Genomic DNA, 23,882 nt, shown 5'->3' on the forward strand with positions numbered 1-23,882 from the left:
ATTGTTCTTTTCTTCCTTTGTAAGGACTGATGACACAGTTATCATTTTTTTCAGAAATCTGCTGGTAGTGATCTAATATCACAAGTGTTTTGGAAAAAGAATTCCTAGTAGTGCATCTGCTTTACAGTCTTTATTGTTTTTGTTTGTTTGTTTGTTTTGTTTTGTTTGTTTGTTTTTGTTGGTGGTTTGTTTTTTAAACTTATTTATTTAGTTAGTTTGGAGTAGGATGTTGTGTTTGGGTTTTGGGGTTTTGTTTGTATGTGTTTTTTAATACATTTATATCCAACACTACCAGTCAGAGCAGGGTTTTTCATTCGTTGATTTTCTGTTGTTAAGGCATATTTTTATAAAACCAAATGTTTCAAGGCCTCTTTTTCACTATGTATTTTCAAATATGAATGTGTAATGTAAAAATTCCAAAGCTTGGGTCTACATGCTCTTTTGCTTGAGCACATTAACAGGTGCAAGATGAACAAGTTTTTTCAGCTTGCTGTGCATGCAGCTGCCTGGAAGTTAGACACAGTAATCCTGCAGCATCTTCCGGAGTTTCACTATCTAGCAGTCATGCAAGTCTGTGGTTACTCTTTTATGCTCTCTCAACTACCTTCTTTTCTGACACCTGTCTTTGATTCCTGATAACTTGATCTGTCTCCAGAACAACAAAGCTGTTCTCATTCAAAGCATTGTTTTCCTAATTCCGATCGACAGGAAATGTTTAGCAGCCTTCCGCTGTGTCACAACTCAACAGTGGTCTCAGTTATAAACCCTGATGCAATGATCTGCCTGCTGGTCTGCTGGTAGGTCTGCAAACTGATCAAAAACTGTGGGTGACCATCACCTCCATGAGTGGTATTGTCTAGTTTCTTCTATGGCTCCCAGCCTCTGATACTAAAATTTAAGTTATCTTTGCAGAGTCTTCTCAGGGTACAAAAATACTTGGGCACACAGAGCTCAAGTTCACTGTGACAGGAGGGCCAGTCTTTTCTTTACACTCTAACCTGGGAGTTCACCTCTGCATGCTCTTTTTGGTAGTGTTGCATGACAGATAAGCTAAAGTAATAAGACACATGAAGAATCTACTAGAAGTTATACACAGAGGAGGGGAAAAAGAGGGAATTTTCCCTCTGGCCTGTGAGACTTAATTTTCCAAGATAGTCTGATAACAAATGAAAGCTAACTCCCCTGTTTAGTTCTGGAGAGGTGTGTGACTTTCTTTCTACTTCAGGGAGTTTCTTGTAAAATTTTCTTCTGACGGTGAATAACATCATATTTCCCTATATGCACCTGGCTCTGAGAATCATACTCCATGTTCAGCAACTGAATTTTCAATCTGTAATGGTATGAAGGTTGCATCTGCTACAAGAGTTTCTCCTGTTCGATGTGTACCTTGTACAATTTGCTAGCTCACACTTCAGCCTATGCCACAGTATCTTTAAAGTACGCCATTTTCCAAGTAAACCCATTCAGATGTGACACCTCATTCCATAATTTATCTATGTAAATCTCTGGCAGTGTATAAGAAATGACAGAACTATCACAACCAATAGTTTAAATGGTGAAAACTCTTTTGAACACAAGATTGTTCTTTTTGAACAGAAATTATTCGGATTATCATCTAAATTTGGTTTTGGTTTTCAATGGTTTAGCAAATTGTAGCATCCATGTATAGGGATCTAGCCTGTAAGTTATTCAGTTGTACAGATAATAAATAGGTAATCAGCTGACAACACCAAACTCTACACGTCAGTCAGTGTCAGATCTCTTTAATAAAATAATTTTCAGAACCTTCTTTTTTGCTGTTTAATTTGATCATCTGGACACTTTTCTAAAGGTTTAATGTTTCGTTTGTTTTTGGTTTTGTTTTTTTTTTTTTTCTTAAAGCTAAGGCCTCACCCTGGCATGACATGAAATTTAGGTAGGAAGGGAAGCTGAGTGAAACCGATAACTTTTTCTATAAGCAAAGATAGTAGAACATTAGTAGTTCCTTTTTATGCATGTCATGTTTCCTGTGAAAGTAACTACTTGAAATGCTGACTGCAGCACAGTATTAAAATGTGCACAAAACCAGAGATGAATTAATATTTCCACTGGCTTAATGTCATGCTGGATTAGCTGCATTTAAACAAACAGAACTCTTACATTTCCAGGATGAGACATGCTGCCTCAGTCCACCTACCATATAACTGTGGACAGTAATGAAATATTTGCTAATGTCTGTCCGCATGTCTGTGCTTTCTGCTGACATAATAGATCTGTCAGGTCATAATGAAGAGATCATACTCTAGTAATGTTATCTGATTTCTCACCTGAAGCTGCTGGTAAATGTGGATATGAACCAAAGAGGGAAATAGAATATTGCATAGGAGCTGACAAAGCTCAGAAACTGTTTTTTTCCATCTCAAAGACTTAAAGAGGAAGAACCCAGCCCTCATGAATAGAACAGGATGTGAAGACAACAGGATGTGAGGTTTCCCAGACTGTGTGCATGCAAGGAGGTTTCTTGTTCCAGTGAAATCTTGTGGAGTAAATGGAACAATACAAGTTTTCATCAGGTTATGATTGAAATGGTCTTACCCTGTGAAATTCGAATTTGGAAGTATTTTTTTCTTGGAATCTGAACATTACGAAGAGGCAAATGAGTCATCTGTTAACTTGCAACAATCTGCCTTAGAGATTTTGGGGTAATATCTGATTCTAAACAGGGCAACCTAGTTCATTATTTCTTTCAGAAGGAAGTGACTGAGAGACTTTGTGCATGTTTTTATGAGAGACTTTTGCACATGTCTTTTGCACACAGCTGTCCCAGTACAGGCATTTACATCCATAAGTCATGTGCTGGGGTTTCTGAGTTTTTTAGGCTGTTAAATTGCTGAAAAGCTTGGAAATTAATGACAAAAATCTCAAATGAAAAAAGGAACCTGTGAAAGTTAAGCATCTTGCAATTCACAGAGAATTAGGCTAAAAGCCACCCTGCTTGTTCAAGGCAGACTCATGGAGGCCAGTAGAGAAATACTTCTTAAATCTGGCATTTTTCTTGGGCTTGAAATTCTTCTTTAGTCATGATTTGAGGTGTATGGAAGACACCCCCTTTTATAGTTCAGAAGCCCATTTGTCTATTCAGTCAGGATGCTGGCTCAGTGGTGGGTGGTGGTTTTAGCACAAATTCCTCTGAAAGGAAGTCTGACATTTAGACTTGCTCAGAAAATAGATTGCCTCTGACAAGTGTTCACCCTTCCAGGAAAAAAAGCCGCAGATAGACACAGGGTAACCTAGCACCTGGTTTTCTTTACCTATATCATGAGAGTGAACCACTATGTAGCCAAGAGCATAACATTCAAAAACAAAGAGAGTCAGCCAGAGAGGCTAATGTGCAAGACTGTCCTGGAGTCATGGTTCTCAGGAGTAAAACCTGTGCTTAATTCATTGTTATTTCCCATAAATAAAGTTTATCTTACTGTTCAGTGTTAGGTGAACAGTAAACAATATTTACCATCAATTATAAGAAATCAGATCCCACTTTTTAGTGCTTGTGATCTCAGTGAATTTTGCCTGTGAGCATTCTGAGCATATTCAGTAGCAGAAATCAAACTCATTTTACTGACACAAACCATAGGTCTACATGGAATAAAAATGTTGAGATAAGACTGCTGATGACCACAGCCTCGAGCTGAGACCTCCTGAATCCTTTCTGTTTTGTCATTGAGGTATGTTTGAGTCTATGTTTTAGTCTGATTCTTTGTAGGCATCCATTTCTTGGTTTTGCTGTCTCTCAATGAATCAGTGTTTTACTTTTTCAAATCTCAGAGAACGGAAGGGCCAAATATTTATCTGTGAAAGCAGACATAATGCTCCTGCCTGCAGCATGATTTGCAGAGGGAAGTTTTATCTCCTACAAATGAAGAGTGTAAATATCTTATTTTCTTCCTTTTAGGCACAATTTTGGTGACAAAAGGTGAAAGTGCTGTCTTCTATATGATTGATGCTACTTTCTGCAGGTGTTCCCTTTTAAGTGTACCATCAGAGAAGTTAACATTTGAAAGTACCAAGGGAATTGCAGTACACTGTTGCTTCACTATCTTTCTGAGTGGAATAATCATGGCCAAAGACATGATATGTGCCAATGAAGGAATCTGTCATACACTTTGTGTGATAATTCACAGCAAGTGAAACCAAGTCATGAGCAGCGTAGAGCTGGACTGAGATAGTAGCTAAGCCTGTATGGATGGGTTACACGAGCATGATTATCCCTTTGTCACAAAATTTTCCATGGTTATACTGCATAGCTACAATGCATGCAAACATTGTTCTGCTACAGCAACATGACTCATTTGTTCTTTTAAATACATTTCTGTTACATTAGGGGGATAATTTTTGGAAGTCTGGTTATTTTCACTGAGTCAGTTAACTGTTTTTTCTTTTCCAAATGTTTCCGATTATCTTCTGAGTAAGCTCAGAGAATGTGAGGCTGAATTAATATTAGTGGTGTCTGCCTACACACAGAAACTACCCCAAATTAATACATAGCTTGTATGTCATGCTAGTATTGTTCATACACATATTATGTAAGAAAGAGAACAATTTAGCAAACCAGCAAACACTTTTTCTGATAGTAAATCGAAGAATGCGCACTAAGGAAGAGGTAACTTCTCTTTCTATGAGGACTTTACAGGTTGTTTGGTCTCTCAAAAATAATTCTTAAATTGGTACAGTATAACTCCATAAACAAAGCCCAAATACTTATTTGTGTTATACAAACTACACTTTATGAAAAAGCAACTTTGTATCACAATTAATAAATCATAAGTAGTAAGATTGTAGAGGACTTTAAATGTTGATATAATAAAAATTTGAAGTTGTCTATTTAAGAATTATTTTTGTTTAAACTATATGGTCCAAGGTATTGTCACTGCATTTCTGGAAATTCTTAACTAGAGATTTTTACCTAAAGTGATCAGAAGAAATCAAGATTGTATCTCCTTCTATTTATGTATAAATTTACTGGAAAGTTTTATAATAGAAAGGTGTGTCTGGATGAGAGAGCATATTTATGTGTGTGCTCCTTGATAGAAGAGACAGAATTTATTGGTTTTGAAATATTAAGTCTGCAGTAGTCATTTGATATAAACCAGCAGAAAAAGAAACACCACCAACTGGGTAAGTTGAAAATAATTCTGCCTGCACACTGTCCATATGATTTGTGTGTAAATGGATAGTGATATACCCTTGTCACTTGAAATTATTAAAATCACAGTGAGGCAGAGATAGGTTTATAAAAAAACCCAAACTTTTCTTAAAATGACCAGAAGGAGAACATAAGCATTAGTTTTTAAATACTGTTGTGGCTTTTTTGTTTCACTGACATAACTATTCTGCCAAAAAAAAAAAAAAAAAAATCTTTGTTTGCTATAGTCATTATGGTTATTATTGCTGAAGAGAAATACAAGCAGTGCTTGTTCTAGCTCTCATTTTCAGGTAAATCTCAGCCTAAGAACTTGTGAAATGGCTCTTGATTGTCTTGAAGCCTGTGAGAGTTGCTGGATGGAAACCAAACAGCAGGGATTTCCCAGGCTTCATGCTAGTCAACTTGGAAATACTGAATTCCTTCATTTAAATTACTAAGAAATGCTTCCTCCATCTCTGGAAAACTGAGTTTTGAAAGCTTGAAGGCTAGCAGACCACTGTTGTCTTAATGTGCAGTCTGCTCTGCTTCTAGTCTTGTAAGCATTCCTGTGACATGAGTCGAGAGTTACGAAGTAGGAGGTGTGCTCTGTGTCACGGCAGGCAGAGGCAGCTGAATTAATAACTTCTCAGTTATTTATTCTACTCTTACAAAATCACCATAACCGACTCATAAGAAGTAACAAGCCTCAGCTCGCTGGATTGCCTTTAGTTTTACTTTCTTGCTTGCAAAGGCAACTCTTGCTGCAGCCAACAGGACTATTCTGGGCTCCATATTAATCATAAAGTACTCATAAATTCTGTAACAAAATTATTGAAGAGACATTGACATACAGACCTCCAGTCTGTAAAGCTCTTACTGTATTCTAGGACACTTTAATATTTTTATTAACACCGTTCTCTGTTTGCTTTTAAGCAAAATGAGATGAATCAAACACATGTGCAAACTAGAACAGAAATCACAACAGCACACAGTTATATGATATATATCTGGCATTACACTGCAAGTATGTCAAGATTAAAAAATACTAACATGGAGGTCCTAATTAACTTATGCACACTGTTTTGGCAATGAGCAGCTTTTGAAACATGAATTCACTGCATCAAACTTTCTCAAGACTTGCCTCCTCTGTAATCCAGCTGTGTATGAAAGACACATCTGCAATTTGTTTTCTGGATTTATTCACTTGTTTTAATATGTATTATGCCTGCTCTCTTCAGAGAAGTTTGCAGGCAAATCATCCTCTAAGATTCTATTTTTTCTAGGCACTGATTGATTACTTTTGTCTGTTGTTTGAACAAAGAGAAATTGAAAAATCAAAGCAAGACTTACATCACCCTGGGTTTTGTTCCAAGGAAGGTACCATGTGCTTTAACCCTTCTGATGCAAACCAAAAAATTATGTACAAGCCTATAAGAGGACACAGAAACAGTCTGGAAAAAAATAGCATAGAGACTGCAGGTACAAAAATGTCTATACATGTATCTGGGGGCAGGTTTTCTACTTCTGCAAAGCAAACTTTATTTTAAAATATTCTGCAGCACAAAAAGGCTTGTTAGGATCTTTACCACTTGAGGAAATTATCACTTATTTCCTACATACCTACTTTTTTCCCTCCTAAATACATTGTAGAATTGTTTTGGAAAATTTTTTTAGTCAGAAAATTATTACAGGAACAGACAGAAGGAACTAATAATCATAGAAATGCATTACAAAATAAGGTACTGTTAGAACCAGAAAAGCAGCAAAGCAACCTGCTTGTGGCTTATTCTCCTGTATGAGAGAAAGAGTTCAGAGTGTGACTGGGAAGAGGAAGTTTATGCCATAGAAATGTGTCCTGGTTTTGTTAAAAAAACCCAGGTTTCTCTTTTAGTGAATTTGCCTGTCAGCTAAAGCCTTCATATTAGCTGCATTTTCCTGGAGAACCCAACACATGTTTTGGTAAACCTAGCAATGGAATTCAAACTTATTGATAAGCACGGACAGACATCTCGCGAGAGGGGCAAGGAGAAACCGGTGACCAAGAGACTGACCAACTGTGTATAACATTCCATTCACGTGAATACTTCATATAAAAGTGGGAGATCACAAGGAGCTCGCCCTTTTTCCCTTTTCCTTTTTCCTCATGGCTGACACTAGGAGAGGACCTTGCTGGTTGTCCCTGCGAACTGAGGCCTAGTGAGAGACTGAATCCAGCTCCGGTTGGCTACAGAGTCTAATCCAGGACTTTGGGTGCTGGCTCTGCAGTTGCTGAGACTTTCAAGATTGGTTTTGTATAGTTTGTATTTTCTCTATTCTTATTAGTAACATTAGTAAAACATCTTTAATTTTTCCAACTCTCTTCTCTCTGTCCTTCTTTTCCTCCTGATCGCCTGTCCTGAGTGGGAAGAGGGGAGAGGGAGGGGCAAAAGGGGGAAGTGAGGGGAGAGGAGGTTAACAATACATCTGCCAGGGTTTGATTGTCACCCCACAATCTTAACCCTCGACAAAATGTAATGATCATCACTCGTGAGTAAGGAACTGGTGACTGATAGTGAAGTTTTGGGGTGCAGGTGACATAGTTTCATTCTCTGAATCCTGCCCATGATTCTGAGAAGAGGTCTCTGGTTTTTTTGCCCATTTGGCTGTGCATTTGACTTTATTCACGATTAGATCAACTGCATATGGAGTGCTGCTGACTATCTTTCTGTAACTATGCCTATTAACATTCCTTTGCACCTAAGAGGAGGACCCAGAATTCTGGTCAGATTCCAAGTCACTGCGTTCTGCCTCCTTACATTCTCATATATATTTATCTGAAATAAACAATTGTCAAAATAATATGCTTTCAATCAATTGCAGTGACACACAAATTTATCCTTAAATGTAGCCTGCAGTTAGAGTCCATTGATGATGATGGACTGCTAAGTAAACAGCAATTGCTGCCCATTATAAATACCCGTATAATAAACCTTAACTAGATAATTGCTGTGTAAAATTGGTGGATGGAGAAAATGAAATTGATGTGGTTTATATTTTACTTAGTAGTTTTAAAGCTGAGATGTAAATTGTGCACTATATCTGATACAGAAGCCAGACAGCATCATAAGATTATTTGTTTCATGCCAGTCAAAAGATAGCAGTAAAATACTGTGAATTATTAACTATCAGATAGAAAGGGTACTAAAATAACGTTCCTATCTCTTAAAAAGGCAAAACTGGAGGTGCTGGGAACATAGCAACCAGGAAATTAAAAATAAAATGTTGCTGGAATGGAAAGTAAACCTAACAGAAAATTGAACTTCACTGTTAGAGGTTACTATGTCAATTACATTTTGTTGAACTGTTGGATTGCAAGCTTGGAATATGAAGACCTTTTTAATTAAGGAAAAAAAAAAAGAAAAACATACTCACTTGAAAAGTACTTTATAAATGACATTAGATGAGTTGTCTTGAGTTATTTAAGTAGACCAGATAAATAGTTTGACTTCTGGTGTTTGAAAGAGTACATGTTGCCAGGTTTTCCTCTCTTCCCTGTTGCAGTGTCACATCTTGCTCTCTCAGGACAAGATATTACACTGGATGGTCTGCTAACCTAATTCCTTAATTCCTTTAAAACTTCCTATTTTTATATCCCCTTCAAGATTTTATTTGAAAGCCCATGTCTGAATCATAGGAGTCTTTACTGGTTCATATTTTGGATGGGTTGTTACCAATATGTAACATGATTTAGTAGGTGCTAATCAGGGAGAAAAACATTTAAAACTCCTTCAGAAGTGAAGATTTTCCCAGTTTGGTGTAATTTCCCTTAAGAGGATGCTGATTAAAATCTGGTAGTGTAGTAACTATTGGCTAGATCTATACTCAGATTAAATTGTGTTGTTAACAGTTACAGTCTCTTTCTCACTTAACCGAAGTGATCTGCTGTTTTAGTCTCCTTGTGAATCCCTGAGATTAAGCTTCATTTTTTTTCTCTCCTTACTTTAAGTCATCTGAAAATATGCTCCTCCCAGTAGCTTAACACTCAGTGCTCACTCTCTCCCCATTGCTTATTTGCTGGCTTCCCCACAAAGCCACTGTCTTTAATCTGGCAAGAGATATCCCTAGGTGCCCCACTAAGTATTATAAGAAACATTTTGAACAAACCATTTGAAATTAATTAGGAAAGGGAATAAACTGATAATTACACAGACACACAGTTTGAAGAGAACAGTATGACAGTCCCAAACTCCAGCATTCAAAAAGTACAAAATAGCAGAAGCAGGATTGTCTGTGTTTCCGTAATTTTGGCTTCTTTATATATCTGATTACAATGTTTTCTTCAATGCATCCTCAGTCTCTCAGGACCCCACACTCACTTAGTGCATGACATAGACAATGTTCACTTAATAAGCATCTTTTCAGCATTTTGTTTATGCGTCGTTATTCTATTTTTGACATTTGGGGACTGTGATGACTAAGAAGCCATGTGCTTTGAGATGACTCAAGGTTTTCTGTAGTGCCTCAATGCGCCAAAAGCAGTAGTTTGTCTTTAAAAAGACTCCCAAGACGAGCAAATCTTATCATATCCAGTAAGTTTTATGATTAAAAGAAATAATTAGCTTGATTTGAGACAGTACGGTTCTATATGTTAACATCATGTGCCGTTCTGACAGAACAAAGACATGCAGGAAATCATGTTTTAGAATATGTAGGAGTAAAACAAACTTCATATCTTCAAAGTGTAACTCAACTCTCTTTAACTTCATTTACAGCTATAAAGAAATGAGATTTCTTTTACTGGTCCTGAAGCTTCAGTTCAGATACTCAGAAGTTAACATGCAGAACTCATTTCTTAAAAAACTAAAATATTAGTTCAAGTAACTTCTCCAGTTTCAGGCAGAAAATGCATGGCAGAGAGAGGAATTCAGTTTAGCTTTTAACCTTAGTCCTGACTACATCTTTTTCTCCTGCAGTCCCCTAGTCTAACAGCTATATACCTCCCAGTCTCTATGATGATTATGAGTGCTACCAACAATAATCACTTTTCTGCCTCCCCAGGCTGTTTTGTAGCATGCATGCTGAATAAGGTATTGTGAAGGAGGAAAATATATGATTGTGAAATTGTGAAGGTGGCTTCCTTATGCATACAACAAGACTGAATTCTGATTGTAGACTGATGAATGCTGATATGTCTTCATTTTGAAACCTTAATCTTGAAAAAAAAAAAAAAAAGTGTTCTATATAACCTGCTTTGTTTGCAAAAAGCAAAATGAAAACAAACAAACAAAACTAAAACAACCAGAAGTGCTGCCTTATAGAGAACTGTCTTGAGTTGTTATTGAAGTCTTTGCATCAGTTAACAGTGATGTTTATCTGTGGTAGACAGATATTTTCAACTAGACCATCACTAGAGGAATAATGATGGAGTGGTAGATGATAGTGAGGCTCTCGTGGATTTCTAGAATAAATTTACTGTACATCCAGTGGGACAATGCTTCTGACAGAAGAAAGGGATATGTCTTGAGAGAAATAGTATGAGTCTATATACAGCTGCCATTTTTATTTTTTCTAACACAAAGCTGAGCTTTTCTATTGCTTCTGTTCTATGACACAATTTCCCTCTTGCTTTTTTTGTCCTGTTTCCTTACTGAGTCAGCCCAGTTCCACTTCTCTCCCTGACAGGTCTTTCAACAGGCTTCTTTTTGCAGTCCACTTCTATACGGGTCAACTCTTGTCGTCTCCTGGACCCTGAGAGCTTCTTTATCTCTCCGGGATTTGTGTAGCTACATGGAATTTGGCAGTTTCAGAGCTAGTTGTGCCTAAGCCTCATGCTTGGGCATGCCCTGTGGAGGTGGAATATTTGATAATCATAGCTGCTGGTGTATATGAGATGCAATTACTCTCAGAATTTTAGCAGGACTCATAGGATTGGAATATGTCATGCTCCTGACACAATAACCACTCCCATGTAAAATTGTAAACTATGTGTGGGTGTTAGAAGAATGGAAAGGAAAAAAGTGTCAGAAGTACAGATATCTGAATAAAACAATGTATTCTTTATTTTATGTTTTCAAAAGACCAAACTAATCTGGTTGAAATTTTGCAAAATCTAAATTTAAATATGATTTTTAAAATCTTCAGAGCCTTAAAACTTATTTATTTAAGGAATGTCTTTCCTCACTAGAAGGCATTTCCCTATACAGCCAGTCTCTACCTCCTTTCTGCCCCTTTCCCTACATTTAATAAAATGTTTTTCTTGATCTACAATATTGAAATGAGGCTGAGACCCATCTCATATCCTTTCAAAAAGAAAGACGTGTAGGGAGTATATTTGAGCTATTAGCTAAACCTTTTCTAAAAAAATTTCCATTCTCTTTTAACAACTCTTTGGATTTTTCTTCATAAAATCATGACCTAAAAATATGTCATGAAAAACTGAGCTGGATCCTTGAATGGAGGAAGAAAAAGGAAAGATTCCTGCAGAGCTCTGGAACATACAAGTGGACAAAATGAGCCAGATTTTACTCTCCTTTTATAGATTTTTGTTTCAAAAAGCCTGGCAAAGACAAAACCAAAAATATTGGGGCCTTTTCAGATTTCCTAGGATTTCTGTGAGCAGCCAGTGTTTCCTTTGTATTGCTTTAAGTAGCTTTAGGGAGGATCTGCACACTCTTACAACAACAACAAAAAAGTCAATTATACAGTAGGGCTCATAGTGCTAGTGCTATATTATCTGTTGTGACTTTATTTGTACACACACGTATTCCAATATTGGAACTAACTGGAAAGATTTTATACTCTACACTTTCTACCTTCATTTTTCTTTCCCTTCTCTTCTTCTCAGACATTTCTCCTTTTCTATTTTATCTGTCTTCCACAGCTCTTTGCTTCATGTCTGCAACTCATTTTTATTACTCACACTGAACAATAGATTAGGTTGCTAAGTTTCTATGCTATTACTTGCAAGTCAAAGGACTGCCTCCTTGTTAAAAATAAAAAAAAGAAACAGAAAAAAAAAAAAAGGAAGAAGGAAAAAAGAGAGATGAAGAAGAAAAAGGAAATTATAAAGAAGAGAGAGAAGAAAAAAGAATAAAAAAAAGGGAAGAAGAAGAAAAAAAGAAGTCTTAACTCTCCACCCTGTAAAGATTCCATGTAAAGCTCTTGAAGGGTTTATATTATCTTCTATCACATTCACAGAGAGGCATGTGCTAAATCTATTCTCATGTTCATGGAGGAAAAGTTGGTCTTATTTGGAAGAAAAAATTTAACAGATCTATATTTGTATTTTCACAGCTAATGACCGCACACTTCATGGTGAACGTGTTGGGATCTTCCTTTCCAGATCTGTGTGTACAGTAATAAAATTGCAAGGAAATTCATAACATCAAATGCTGTATGAGAAAAGGACAGAGATTCTTACTAATACTCTCCCTCTTCCAATGTCTCTGAAAAGGAAAACTAATTGCAATCTGTAGTCTGGTTTCTGAGACTAAGAAACTTGGAATGTTTCCTCTGTAAATCAACACTGCAATTGGAGGTTACTGCAAACCCATCGGCCCTCTTTTTCTAAGCCAAGTGGTCTCTGTCAAATGTGTTAAACACTGCTGAAGGAAATTTTCTCACAACACTGGTGACTATTCCTTCAGATACCTCGTATTTAAGCTTCAACTTTCATAGAATCATAGAATGGAATCATAGAACTGTTCAGGTTGGACAAGAATGCTATCAGTTTTTGAGGGACATTGCTCTGAAGCCAACCTGGTCTGCAGTGGAGCAGTAGATCTTGCTGCAGTGAGGGATTTTCTGAGGCAGAAAAATGCCAAGGCCATGGAAAGACCTGCCAGGAGCCAGCAACTCTCTCGTGGGAGAGGCTGATGAGACCTGGGCATTGCCAGGGCAATGGTGACCACCTCCCCAAGCCTATAAAAAGCAACTCAGGGAGCATTAGCACTAGTGACCCGGAGCACTGTAAACAGGGCAGGTAAACAGAGCTGCTTGTAGCAGTTCACATAGCAGGATGTGCAGAGAGGGCCTAGTTGCTCTACCAGCTCAAGAGATTAGCTCAATTGGTGGTTATCACCCACTCAGAAGGGATCTTGCTACGGTATCCACCAGGTGCAAAGGTGTGTCTTCTGCACTTGCCAGGAAGGACATAGAAACCCAGATGGAGCTGCCACAGAAACATGCAGCCATCCAGACCTCAGGCTGCATGGAGTGGCAGAGCCTTTCACTAGTATTGGATGGCAGTAGAAACAACAGCTGTGTGAGATGTGACCAGGTGGATGATCAGCTCAGCCTGGTGGCACAGCTAAGGGAGGAAGTAGAAAGATGTTTGGGAAGGAAATTTGTGAGACCATGCTCTGTCCTCCCTGAGACAGGGACAGATATGGTCACCACAAAAAAGCCAAGATCAAGGGGTTCCTGTATCCTCCCCACTTCATTCTGAAGTCAGTAACTCAAGGGAAAGGAGTGTGTGGAGGTAAGTCTACACTGGTGGTGGCAGGTGAAACCTACCCTTGCCCACCTTGCCCTCCAAGGTTCCTCTATACAACAAGTATGAGGCCAGTATGTGAACATACAACAAGTATGTGAAAGGCCAGTCAATGGATGAGGAGGATGAAGATCCATCTATACTGGAGGTATTGCCAAGGTCAGAAAGGTCTACTCCATCTATTACAACCACCTCCATGAGGAAGAAAACACAGGTTATAGTTGTAGGCAACTCCCTTCTGAAGGGAACAGAGCATCCAATATACCAAACAGACCCTCCTTTTAGGGAAGTCTGCTACCTCCCTGGGGCCAGGGTTAAGGACATCACCAGGAAACTTCCCAGCCTTGTGTGGCCCTGGGACTGTTACCCATTACTGCTTTTCCCATGTGGGTGATGATCAAGCAGTGACCTGTAGTGCAAGGGCAATCAAAAGAGGCTTCAAGGCCTTGGGATGGTTGATAAGGGAATCTGGATCACAGGTTATTTTCTCTTCTCTCCTTCCAGTTGCAGGCAGTAACATTAGGAAAAACAGATGGACTCAGTCTATTAATACATGTCTCTGTGGCTGGTGTCACTACCTCAGTCTGGGTTTTTTGATAACTGGATGGCCTACAAAGCACTAGGTTTGCTGGTGTTGGGTGGGATTCACCTTTCTTAAAGGGAGAAGATTGCCTTTCCTCACAAGCTAGCAGGGCTCGTTCACAGAGCTTTAAACTAGACATGATGGGGGAGGGGGACAATATCAGACTTGCCCATGACAAGCTGTGGGATGAGACATCAAAGTTAGAGGGACGACATGATGGCAAGGACCTTCAGCTGGTAACCCTGAGATGTGTTGGCCACATGAGCAGGTTTGAAATCTTAGAGTTGAGCCCGGGATTCCTGAGGTAATAGAAGCCAACTGGAAATCACCAGTGAAATACTTACAAGAATTAAGGGATGTTCATCTAAGAAGGTGACCAGCCAAGAGCCCAGCTGAAGTGACTCTACACTAATGCACACTGCATGGGCAACAAACAGGAGGAGCTGGAAGCCACTACACTGCTAGAAAGCTACGACCTAGTTGCCATTACTGAAACTTGGTGGGGTAAATCCCACGAGTGGAGTGTGGTTATTAATGACTGCAGGATGTTCAGAAGGGACAAGAGAGAAAGGAAGGCTGGAGAGGTTGCCCTCCACATCAAGAGGTGGATAAAGTGTGAAGAACTGTCTCTGAAGAATCACCACAAGCAGGCTGAGGCAACAAAGGAGAGCTTGTTGTTGGAGTCAGGGGGAGACTATTGATGAAGCTTTCTTACTCTAGCTACAGGAGGTATTGACGCACAGGCTCTCATCCTGCTGGGGCACGCCGACATCTGCTGGAAAAGTAGCACAGCAAGCTGTAGACAATCCAGGAGACTCCTGAGTACATTGATGGTAACTTCCTAATCTAGCTAATAGATAGCCCTACCAGGGGAGATGAAATACTGGTCAACCTAGCAGCCTTCTACAATGGAGTAACTACATCAGTGGACAAAGGGTGGGCTACAGATGTCATCTACCGGGACTTCTGTAAAGCCTTTGACATGGTCCCTCACAATATCCTTCTCTCTAAATGGGAGAGATATGGATTTGATGGGTGGACTGTTTGGTGGATCAGGGACTGGCTGGATGGACATACCCAGATGGTAGTGGTCAATGGCATGATGTCTGGATGGACATCGGTGACAAGTGATATCCCTCAGGCGTCTGTATTGAGATCAGTACTGTTTAATATCTTCATCATTTACACAGAGAGTGGAATCAAGTGCATTCTCAGTAAGTTTGCAGATGACACCAAGCTGAGTAGTGCAGTTGACACACCTGAGGGACAGGATGCCATCCAGAGGGACCTGGACAAGCTCAAGAAGTGGACCCATGCAAACCTCATGAGGTTCAACATGGCCAAGTGCCAGGTCCTGCACCTGGGTCAGGGCAATCCCGGTATTAATAACAGCTGGTGGATGAATGGATTGAGAGCAGCCCTGCTGAGAGGGGCTTGAGGGTACTAGTGCATAAAAACTGGACATGAGCTGCAAACCATATCCTGGGCTGCATCAAAAAGAGCATGGCCAGTAGGTTAAGGGAGGTGATTCTGCCCCTCTGCTCTGGTAAGACCCTACCTGGAAAACTGAATCCAACTATGGAGCCCTCAGTAAAGACATGGACCTGTTGGAGAGGGTCCAGAGGGGAGCCACAAAAATGATCAGAGGGATGGAACACCTCTCCTGTGAGGACAGGTTGAGAGAGTTAAGGTTGTTCAGCCTGGAGAAGGCTGCAGGGAGACCTTATTGAGGCCTTTCAGTACTTAAAATGAGCTTGTAAGAAAGATGGGGACAGACTTTTTAGCAGGTCTTATTGTGATAGGACAAGTGATAATAATTTTAAAGTAAACAAGGGGAGATTCAAACTAGACATAAGGAAAAATTTTTTTACAATGAGGGTGGTAAAACACAGGAACAGATTGCCCAGAGAGGTTGTAGATGCACCATCCCTGGAAACATTCAAGGCCAGATAGGATGGGGCTCTGAGCAACCTGATCTAGTTGAAGATGTCCCTGCTCACTGCAGGGTGGGGGGGGGGGGTTGGACTAGGTGACCTTTGAAGATCCCTTCCAACTCAAACTGTTCTGTGATTCTATAATCCGTCAAGTTCAACTGTTAACCTAGCACTGCCAAGTCCACCAGTAAACCATGTCCCCAAGTATCACATCTACATATGTTTTAAACACCTTCAGGAATGGTGACTCAATCAGTTCCCTGGGCAGCCTGTTCCAATGATTGATAACTCTTTCAGTGAAGAAATCTTTCCTAAATATCCAATCTAAACCTCATGTGGGGCGACTTGAGGCTATTTCCTCTTGTCCTGTTGTTTGTTACTTGGGAGAAGAGACCAACGCTCACCTCACTACAACCTTTCAAGTACTGGTAGAGAGTGATAAGGTCTGCCTGGAGGCTCCTTTTCTCCAGGCTGAAAAACCCCAGTTCATTCAGCCATTCCTCTAGACCCTTCACCAGCTTCACTGCTCTTCTTTGAACTTTCTCCAGCACCTCAATGTTTTTCCTGTAGTGAGGAATATAAAACTGAACACAGTATTTGAGGTGGAACCTCATGACCCCTAAGTACAGGGGGACCATCACTCCTGTAATCCTGCTGTCAACACTATTTCTTGATACAAGCCAGGATGCTATTGGTGTTTTTGACCACTTGGGCTCAGTGCCATCTCTTATTCAATTGACAGAAAAACAATAAAGGGAATCATCTAGACAAAAACAGGGAACAGTATAGGTGCTGAAGGAACTACACCTCATCTCGGAGACTGGGTGTGGTGAGAAAACAAATATTTATATAGTAGTACTGCAGCCTAGTAACACAATGAAGGAAGTTGAGATGGTAGGGGAAATGAAACTAGACATTGTGGGGATAAGCAGAACATGGTGGAATAAAAATAATGACTGGACTGTAGATACTGAGAGGTATGCCATATACAAAAAAAACTGTAAAACAGGTTATAGTACAATACTGAAATCTGTATAGATGTTTTCAGATTCGTAATGGTGTTAGTAAACACTTTTGGGAATTGCATGACTGTGAGAGTTTTAGCTTTCTTTGTAAGAGTAAGAAAAGAAACACCACTTACAATGATGAACCTTAGACATTCCCCAATTTAATAGTTAACATATTTCTTCATGGTTTGTTCCCTGAATCAGAAAAGTGTAATGTTACTCAGCTTGGTTTGTGTGCATAATAAAACATGCTACAAAGATGCTGTAGAAGAGTTGGCCACAGAAAATAATTGTGACTTGAATGATGGTGGCGTGACTTACTATAAATTCAGGGAAGGATAACGAGAAGCAGAGCTGTGAATAAGGCATTCAGTTTCAAGAGAGAAAAATATTTTTCTTGTGTAAAAGACAGGAATTAGTTAGTCAAGTTACTTGAGCAGGAAAGCTGAGAAGCTTGTATGTAGGCAGTTTTGACACTTAATTAGAATGTTGTAGAAATATCAGAAATTCCTATTCATGCAAAGGTAAAGTTATTCAAGGCGCTCTGTGTCTAAATAGATAATAGGTACCTCCAGAATATTATTATCATAAGTAAAGAATTGGGAATGAATGGAAAAATGGTCTGCTTATCAAAAATACCCCATGTCTTGGTCATGAAGTATATGGCTATGATAAGAATCAACAGAAATATAGCTCAGACAGACCTTGTTAAGAACATACAAAGCAGTTTTCAAAAGGTCCTTTAGTCATATAAACTGAAGTTTCTAAGGATAAATGCAGTGAGGATGTGATTGAGATTAAAGCTATTTATCTATTATGATTCAAAACCTAAATCAGTGTTGTCTTCTTTCCCAGATTTCCAAGTTTTATCTAGTAAGCAAAAATTAGTGGGGCCAAGTTGCATCTATTTATCATACAATGTTCAGATTAACGTTGAAGAAAAGCAAGTGTTTTATCAACACTTACGGAGGAAGGAATATTTCTACATATCTGTAGGTTCAACCTGAAAGAGAAGGAGGCCTTCAGAGCAAATTTGAAGGAGAGGATTACTCAAAGGCTGAAACAAGCATGCATTCAAACAATGATTTTGCAAACAGAAGGTCGTGCTACTCAAAACTTTTACCTCTTTCTCTAGATAATCAGGGAATTATTTGATGAGGAGGAAAATCTTATTTATTTGAATTGAATGCATCATATATAGGGTCACATTAGAAATTATTGATTAAGAAGCGAATGAATGCAAAAATCGTAAAGTGGAGAAGGAGATGGTAAAGGAGAAGAGAGGTAAAAAAGAACCTTTGGAGTAGAGGGTTGGACTGATCCGTTGTCATCATATGGTAAAACTGAATCATCACACAGAAAAGTTTGAGTGCATCGAGGATTAGAGTAATACAAATGAGGTAAAACTCAGCAGTACAGCAGGGAAAAACACTTCTAATGGAGAGACTAATCACAAAACTATACTGAATTGTGACGACCATGGGAGTAGGGAGCTTAGAAATGGGGTGAATTTGAGTGAGATAATGGACAACTATCAGTTGTCAACAAGATATTTATCCATGGGAAAAGAAAAATGTCCTGATAGCTATCAGTCAAAGCATTTCTAGCAGAGGTGGTAGGTTTGTGAACAAGTGATTGAAGCTAGAAAAGGTCCAAAGAAAAGCAAGTAGGATGATTAAGGCAATGGAGACATTAATGAAAAATTTCAGTTCTTTGGCTTAGAAAGGCAAGTGGAATAGGTGATATTGCACATGAACAAGGAGGATAACCACAACCAAGAGACAACATTTTAAACCAAAGAATACAAGATGAAATAGAGGTTCTGCTACTGTATGGAGTCTGAAATTGAAAGCAAGAAGGCTTTGGAGGAGCCCTCCATTAGAAACAGTCCATAGTATTCATGGGACTTTTAAGATGAAGATTGGAAAATTCGCTTTTTTGACTAGGTGGCTGTATGGGAATAGTGGAAGAATGGTGAGGAGGATCATTGTAAATATGCCCAAGCAACTATAGCTGGGGTGTAGAAAAACACATACATCACACTAATTGTTTTACTGACCCTGTGTACTTGACAAGAAGAACCTCTGTGTTAGATAACATAGGCCTGTGAGAAACTCTAAGGCACCTTATCATTATGGCTGAGATTCCTGCTTTGTTATGAGAAAGATCAGAGCACAGCGGAAGGCTGCATCTACTTAAAGCCTTGAAATACAGGCAAACGCAGCAGGTCCAGTGATCTTCTACCAGGGCTGAATTCTACAGTGCCTGCCTTTCTGCTTGTGTCACCTCTGCCAGGTAGCTTTTTTGGAGGTGCCCTGGTAGCATGGTAACTAAAATAAATTTGTTCTTTGCCATTGCATTTGTGGCCTATGGTTGTTCTTGCTACCTGCCTGTGTTGACTCACAGAGTGTCTGAGCAGGGATTTGCTTTGTGTGAACCTAGAAGATCTTTCCAAACTTACAGCCTAAATGTGTATTCAGTCTTTGTGAAAAGTTAGTCCCTGGTTCCTCTCTTCAGTTCCCTTAATCGACAGTGAAGGAACTATTCAGGTCTTCCATATAAACACACTTCTCAGTACACATTTTCCAAGGCTCATCTTTCTGAACACAGCAGTGAACTTAATTACAAGTTGAGTGGGTTTAGTGTCATTTCCAGTACTAGCCAAGAAGAAAAAAAACTTCTCTTTTTTTCACCTCTACCATTTTTATGAAAGAGCCTACAAGTAAAAAACCCTTTCATTTTACTTTATTTGGAAGGGAAGATTAACAGGTTAAAATAGCCTGTCATCATTTTAGATGGTATAAACCACCAAAATATCAGCTTCCCAGAGAACCACTGGCCTGCTATATCTGAGGAACTGCACAGGTGGAAATTTGAGAAAGGGGATGTGATATGAAAATGTCATCCTGCTGACCTTATTTAAATTACAAGCAAAAAATATCCATCCTCAGACATTAACTAAGTATTTAATTTTATCATACTCTGCTGTTGCTCGCTTCCTTCTCCTTCCATCTCCCAAGTGGTATATTGTTTTACTCCTAGAAGCGTCCTGGTTTTGTTAAAAACAAGACCAGTTCTCTTTTAGTGATTTTTCTTTCTGGTAAATTCTTCTAGGTGGCTGTACTTTTCTACGTTTTAGCCTGCATATTTTTTCCTAGGATGCTGTACTCGGTGCTGATAAGAGAACAACGAAATACTGAAGAAGCTCCTATTTAGATTTATTACTGTGGTAGCTAAGAAAGACTGATAAGTTTCCCACGTTCCATTGTGAAAGGGGTGTGTTTGAGGAGGGTTGGATGGAACAAGTGACTAGAACTGACCAATGGAAGTAGTCCATCCCATAATCGTCATACCCCCTATATAAGAGGGTGATCACGAGGGTCACTCTCTCTTTGACCATGATTGGCATCTAGAGAGGACCCTCCCTGTCTGCCTGTGATCTACAGGTCTCAGGCCCTGCACCCCTGCAACCAGGTTCTGGTTTGCTGTGAAGTCCTGCCCATGGCTTCCGGGGGCCTGACCTGCACCTGCTGAAGCTCTGCACACCCAGCTCTGCCGCTGCTGGAGTGACACCAACTCCACATCGAGCATTCGAGATTGGTTTTGTATATTTTGTATATATACTCTATTTATTAGTAGCATTAGTAAAACCCCTTTAAAACTTTCCAACGTGAAGTCTAAGTCTCTCTTCCTTTCCCCTTATCTTTCTAATAATTTTTCCGATCTAAAGGAAAGGGGTGGTGGGAAGTGAGGGGATAACAAGGAGCGTCTGCCACGGTTTATTGCCGCCTTGCCTTAAACCTTGACAACAAGAAGTCACTATGTGGCACAAGAAGTCACCATGTGGTACTCGATCATAAATTGCACAGATAATGAAATGGCTGACTTTTCTACACTAATGTAGCTGTTCTGAGTGGCTAAAGTATGCAGAAATTCTACTCTAAACAGCTCCCTCCACAGACCAAACTCTCTATCACTTCTTTGATGTACTTATCTTGCCTAGTGTAGGTATATACATTACCACTTGGAAACAGTTTGCCAGTCTTAACATATGAGTTAATGGCCTATCTGGAGTCGCTAAGTCTGCCTGGAATTTTGTTGCGTAAATAGGACACAGAAAGATGCATGATATATAACATATTAGGAAATATATATATATATATGCAACCTCAACTGAAGCAACCATGAGATGGTGGAGTTCAGGATCCTGCATGGAGAAAGCAGGACAATAAGTAGGACTGAAACCATGGACTTCAGCAGGGCGAACTTTGGCCTCTTCAAGGTCCTGCTTGGAATAATCCAATGGGATAGGGCTCTAGAAGGTCCAAGAGAGCTGACTAGTATTCAAACATCGCTTCCTCCAAGCTCAAGACTGGTACAACCCTATGAGGGAGAAATCAAGTAAAGGGAGTAAGAGGCTGGCATGGATGAGTAAGGAGCTCCAGTTAAAACTCAGGTGGAAGAAGGATGTTTATGTAATGTGGAAAAAGGCACAGACAACCTGGGAGGAATATAAGGAGGCTGTTAGAGTATGCAGGGATGCAATGAGGAAGGCCAGGCTCCACTGGAATGCAAATCTGGCTAGAGATGTCAAAGACAACAAAAAGGGCTTCTTTAAGTACATCAGCAGCAAAAGGAAGGCTAGGGAAAATGTAGGTCTGCTGCTGAATGAAGAGGGTGCCCTTGTGATGGATGATACAAAGAAGACAGTGTTACTGAATGCTGTCTTGCTTCTGTCTTTACTGCTAAAACCAGCCCTCAGGAATCCCAGATCCTAGAGACAGAAGAGAAAGTCTGGCAAAAGGAAGACTTTCCCTTAGTTGAGAAACATCAGGTTAGAGATTGCTCAGACAAACTGGACATCCACAAATCCATGGGATGCACCCACAAGGGCTGAGAGAGTTGGCAGAGTAGCTAAGGTTCAGCTAAGGTTCAGAGCAGCTAAGCCGCTCTCCATCATCTCTGAAAGGCCCTGGAGAACAGGAGAGGTGCCTGAGAACTGAAAGAAGGAGTAGTCAGCATGGGTTCACCAAAGGGAAACCATGTTTGACCCAACCTGACAGCCTTTTATGATGATATGACTAGCTAAGTAGATGAGGGAAGAACAGTGGACATTGCCTAGCTTGGCTTCAGTAAGGCTTTTGACACTGGCTCTCACAACATCCTCACAGGCAAGCTCAGGAAGTGGGGGCTGGATGAATACACAGTGAGATGGATCATGAACTGCCTGGGTGGCAGATGTCAGAGGGTTTTGATCAATGTTGCAGAGTCTGGTTGGAGGCCTATAGTTAGTGGGGTTCCTCAGGGGTCAGTATTAACCTGTTCATCAATGACCTTCATGAAGACACTGAGTGCACTGTCAGCAAGCTTGCTGATGATACAGAACTGGGAGGAAGGCTTGACACACCAGAAGGCTGTGCTGCCATTCAGCAAGACCTGGACAGGCTGGAGGACTGGGCAGAGAAGAACCTGATGGAATTCAACAAGGGTAAATGTAGGGTCCTACACCTGGGGAAGAATAACCCCATGCACCAGTACAGATTAGGGGTTCACCTGCTGGAATGCAGCTTTTCAGAGAAGGACCTGGGACTCCTGGTTGACTACAGGTTGACGATGAGCCAGCAATGTGTCATTGTCGCCAAGAAGGCCAATGATATCCTGGAGTGCATTAAGAAGAGTGTGACCTGCAGATTAAGAGAATTTATCCTCCTCTGCTACTCTCCCCTGGTGAGGCTGCGTCTGGAGTACTGCATCCAGTTCTGGGCTCCCCAGTTTAAGAAGGACAAGAAATTACTGAAGGAAGTCTAGCAGTGGGCTACAAAAATGATTAGGAGCTAGAGCATCTTTCTTCTGAGGGGAGATAGAGAGAGCTGGGTCTGTTCACCCTGGAGAAGAGAAGGGTGAGAGGGGATCTTATTTATGCTTATAAATACCTCAAGGGTGGGTGTCAAGAGGATGGGATCAGATTCTTTTCAGTGGTGCCCAACCATAGGGTGAGGTGCAATGGGCACAGACTGAAACATAGGAGGTTCCATCTAAACATGAGGAGAAACTTCTTTACTTTGAGGGTGCCAGAGCACTGGAACAGACTGCCCAGAGAGGTTGTGGAGTCTCCTTCTCCGGAGACATTCAAAACATGTCTGGATACATTTTTGTGTGATCTGCTCTAGGTGAACCTGCTTTAGCAGGTGGGTTGGACTAGATTATCTCCTGAGGTCCCTTCCAATCCTCAACATTCTGTGATATACACCGTTACTCCAAGAAAGTAATTTCTGTTCATTATTGCCCTACATTCACTTAAGAAAAAAACTTGCAGATGATTTCATTTTATCAGCACAATACATTGTCAGTGAGGGGACATGCATTATTAACCACAGTTGACTTTCGCTATGGAGGATGCTGAATAGGGGAGAGAATTCTCTGTGCGATAAAGTGAGAAAGTGATAGACATGCATGGTACTATCTAATCCCTTCAATGCAGGAAAATAAAATTGAAGGAAAACAATCTAGGAGGGTTGTGAGGAGGCTTGAAATAAGCAGCATAGATACAGGAGAGTACAGAACACTGTGCTTGGGCTCACCTGCTCTGGCATTTCACTTTATCTATCCTAATATAGAGAGAATTTTTTCCAATTCTCTGCTGATGTCTTCAGCAAAGTGTTCTAACTCAAGGTAGTTAAACCAAAACCAAAACAAAAACAAACAAACAAACCAACAAAAAACCCAA

General features: G+C 39.9%; 1 protein-coding gene across 1 annotated transcript in view; it reads left to right on the plus strand.

Annotated features, from left to right (window-relative positions):
* Window positions 1-23,882, plus strand: part of PDHX (pyruvate dehydrogenase complex component X) — a 135,937-nt gene that overhangs the window by 95,802 nt on the left and 16,253 nt on the right. The gene's annotated exons all lie outside the window — the stretch shown is intronic.

Source organism: Patagioenas fasciata, chromosome 5, assembly GCF_037038585.1.
Source record: "Patagioenas fasciata isolate bPatFas1 chromosome 5, bPatFas1.hap1, whole genome shotgun sequence".
NCBI lineage: Eukaryota > Metazoa > Chordata > Aves > Columbiformes > Columbidae > Patagioenas > Patagioenas fasciata.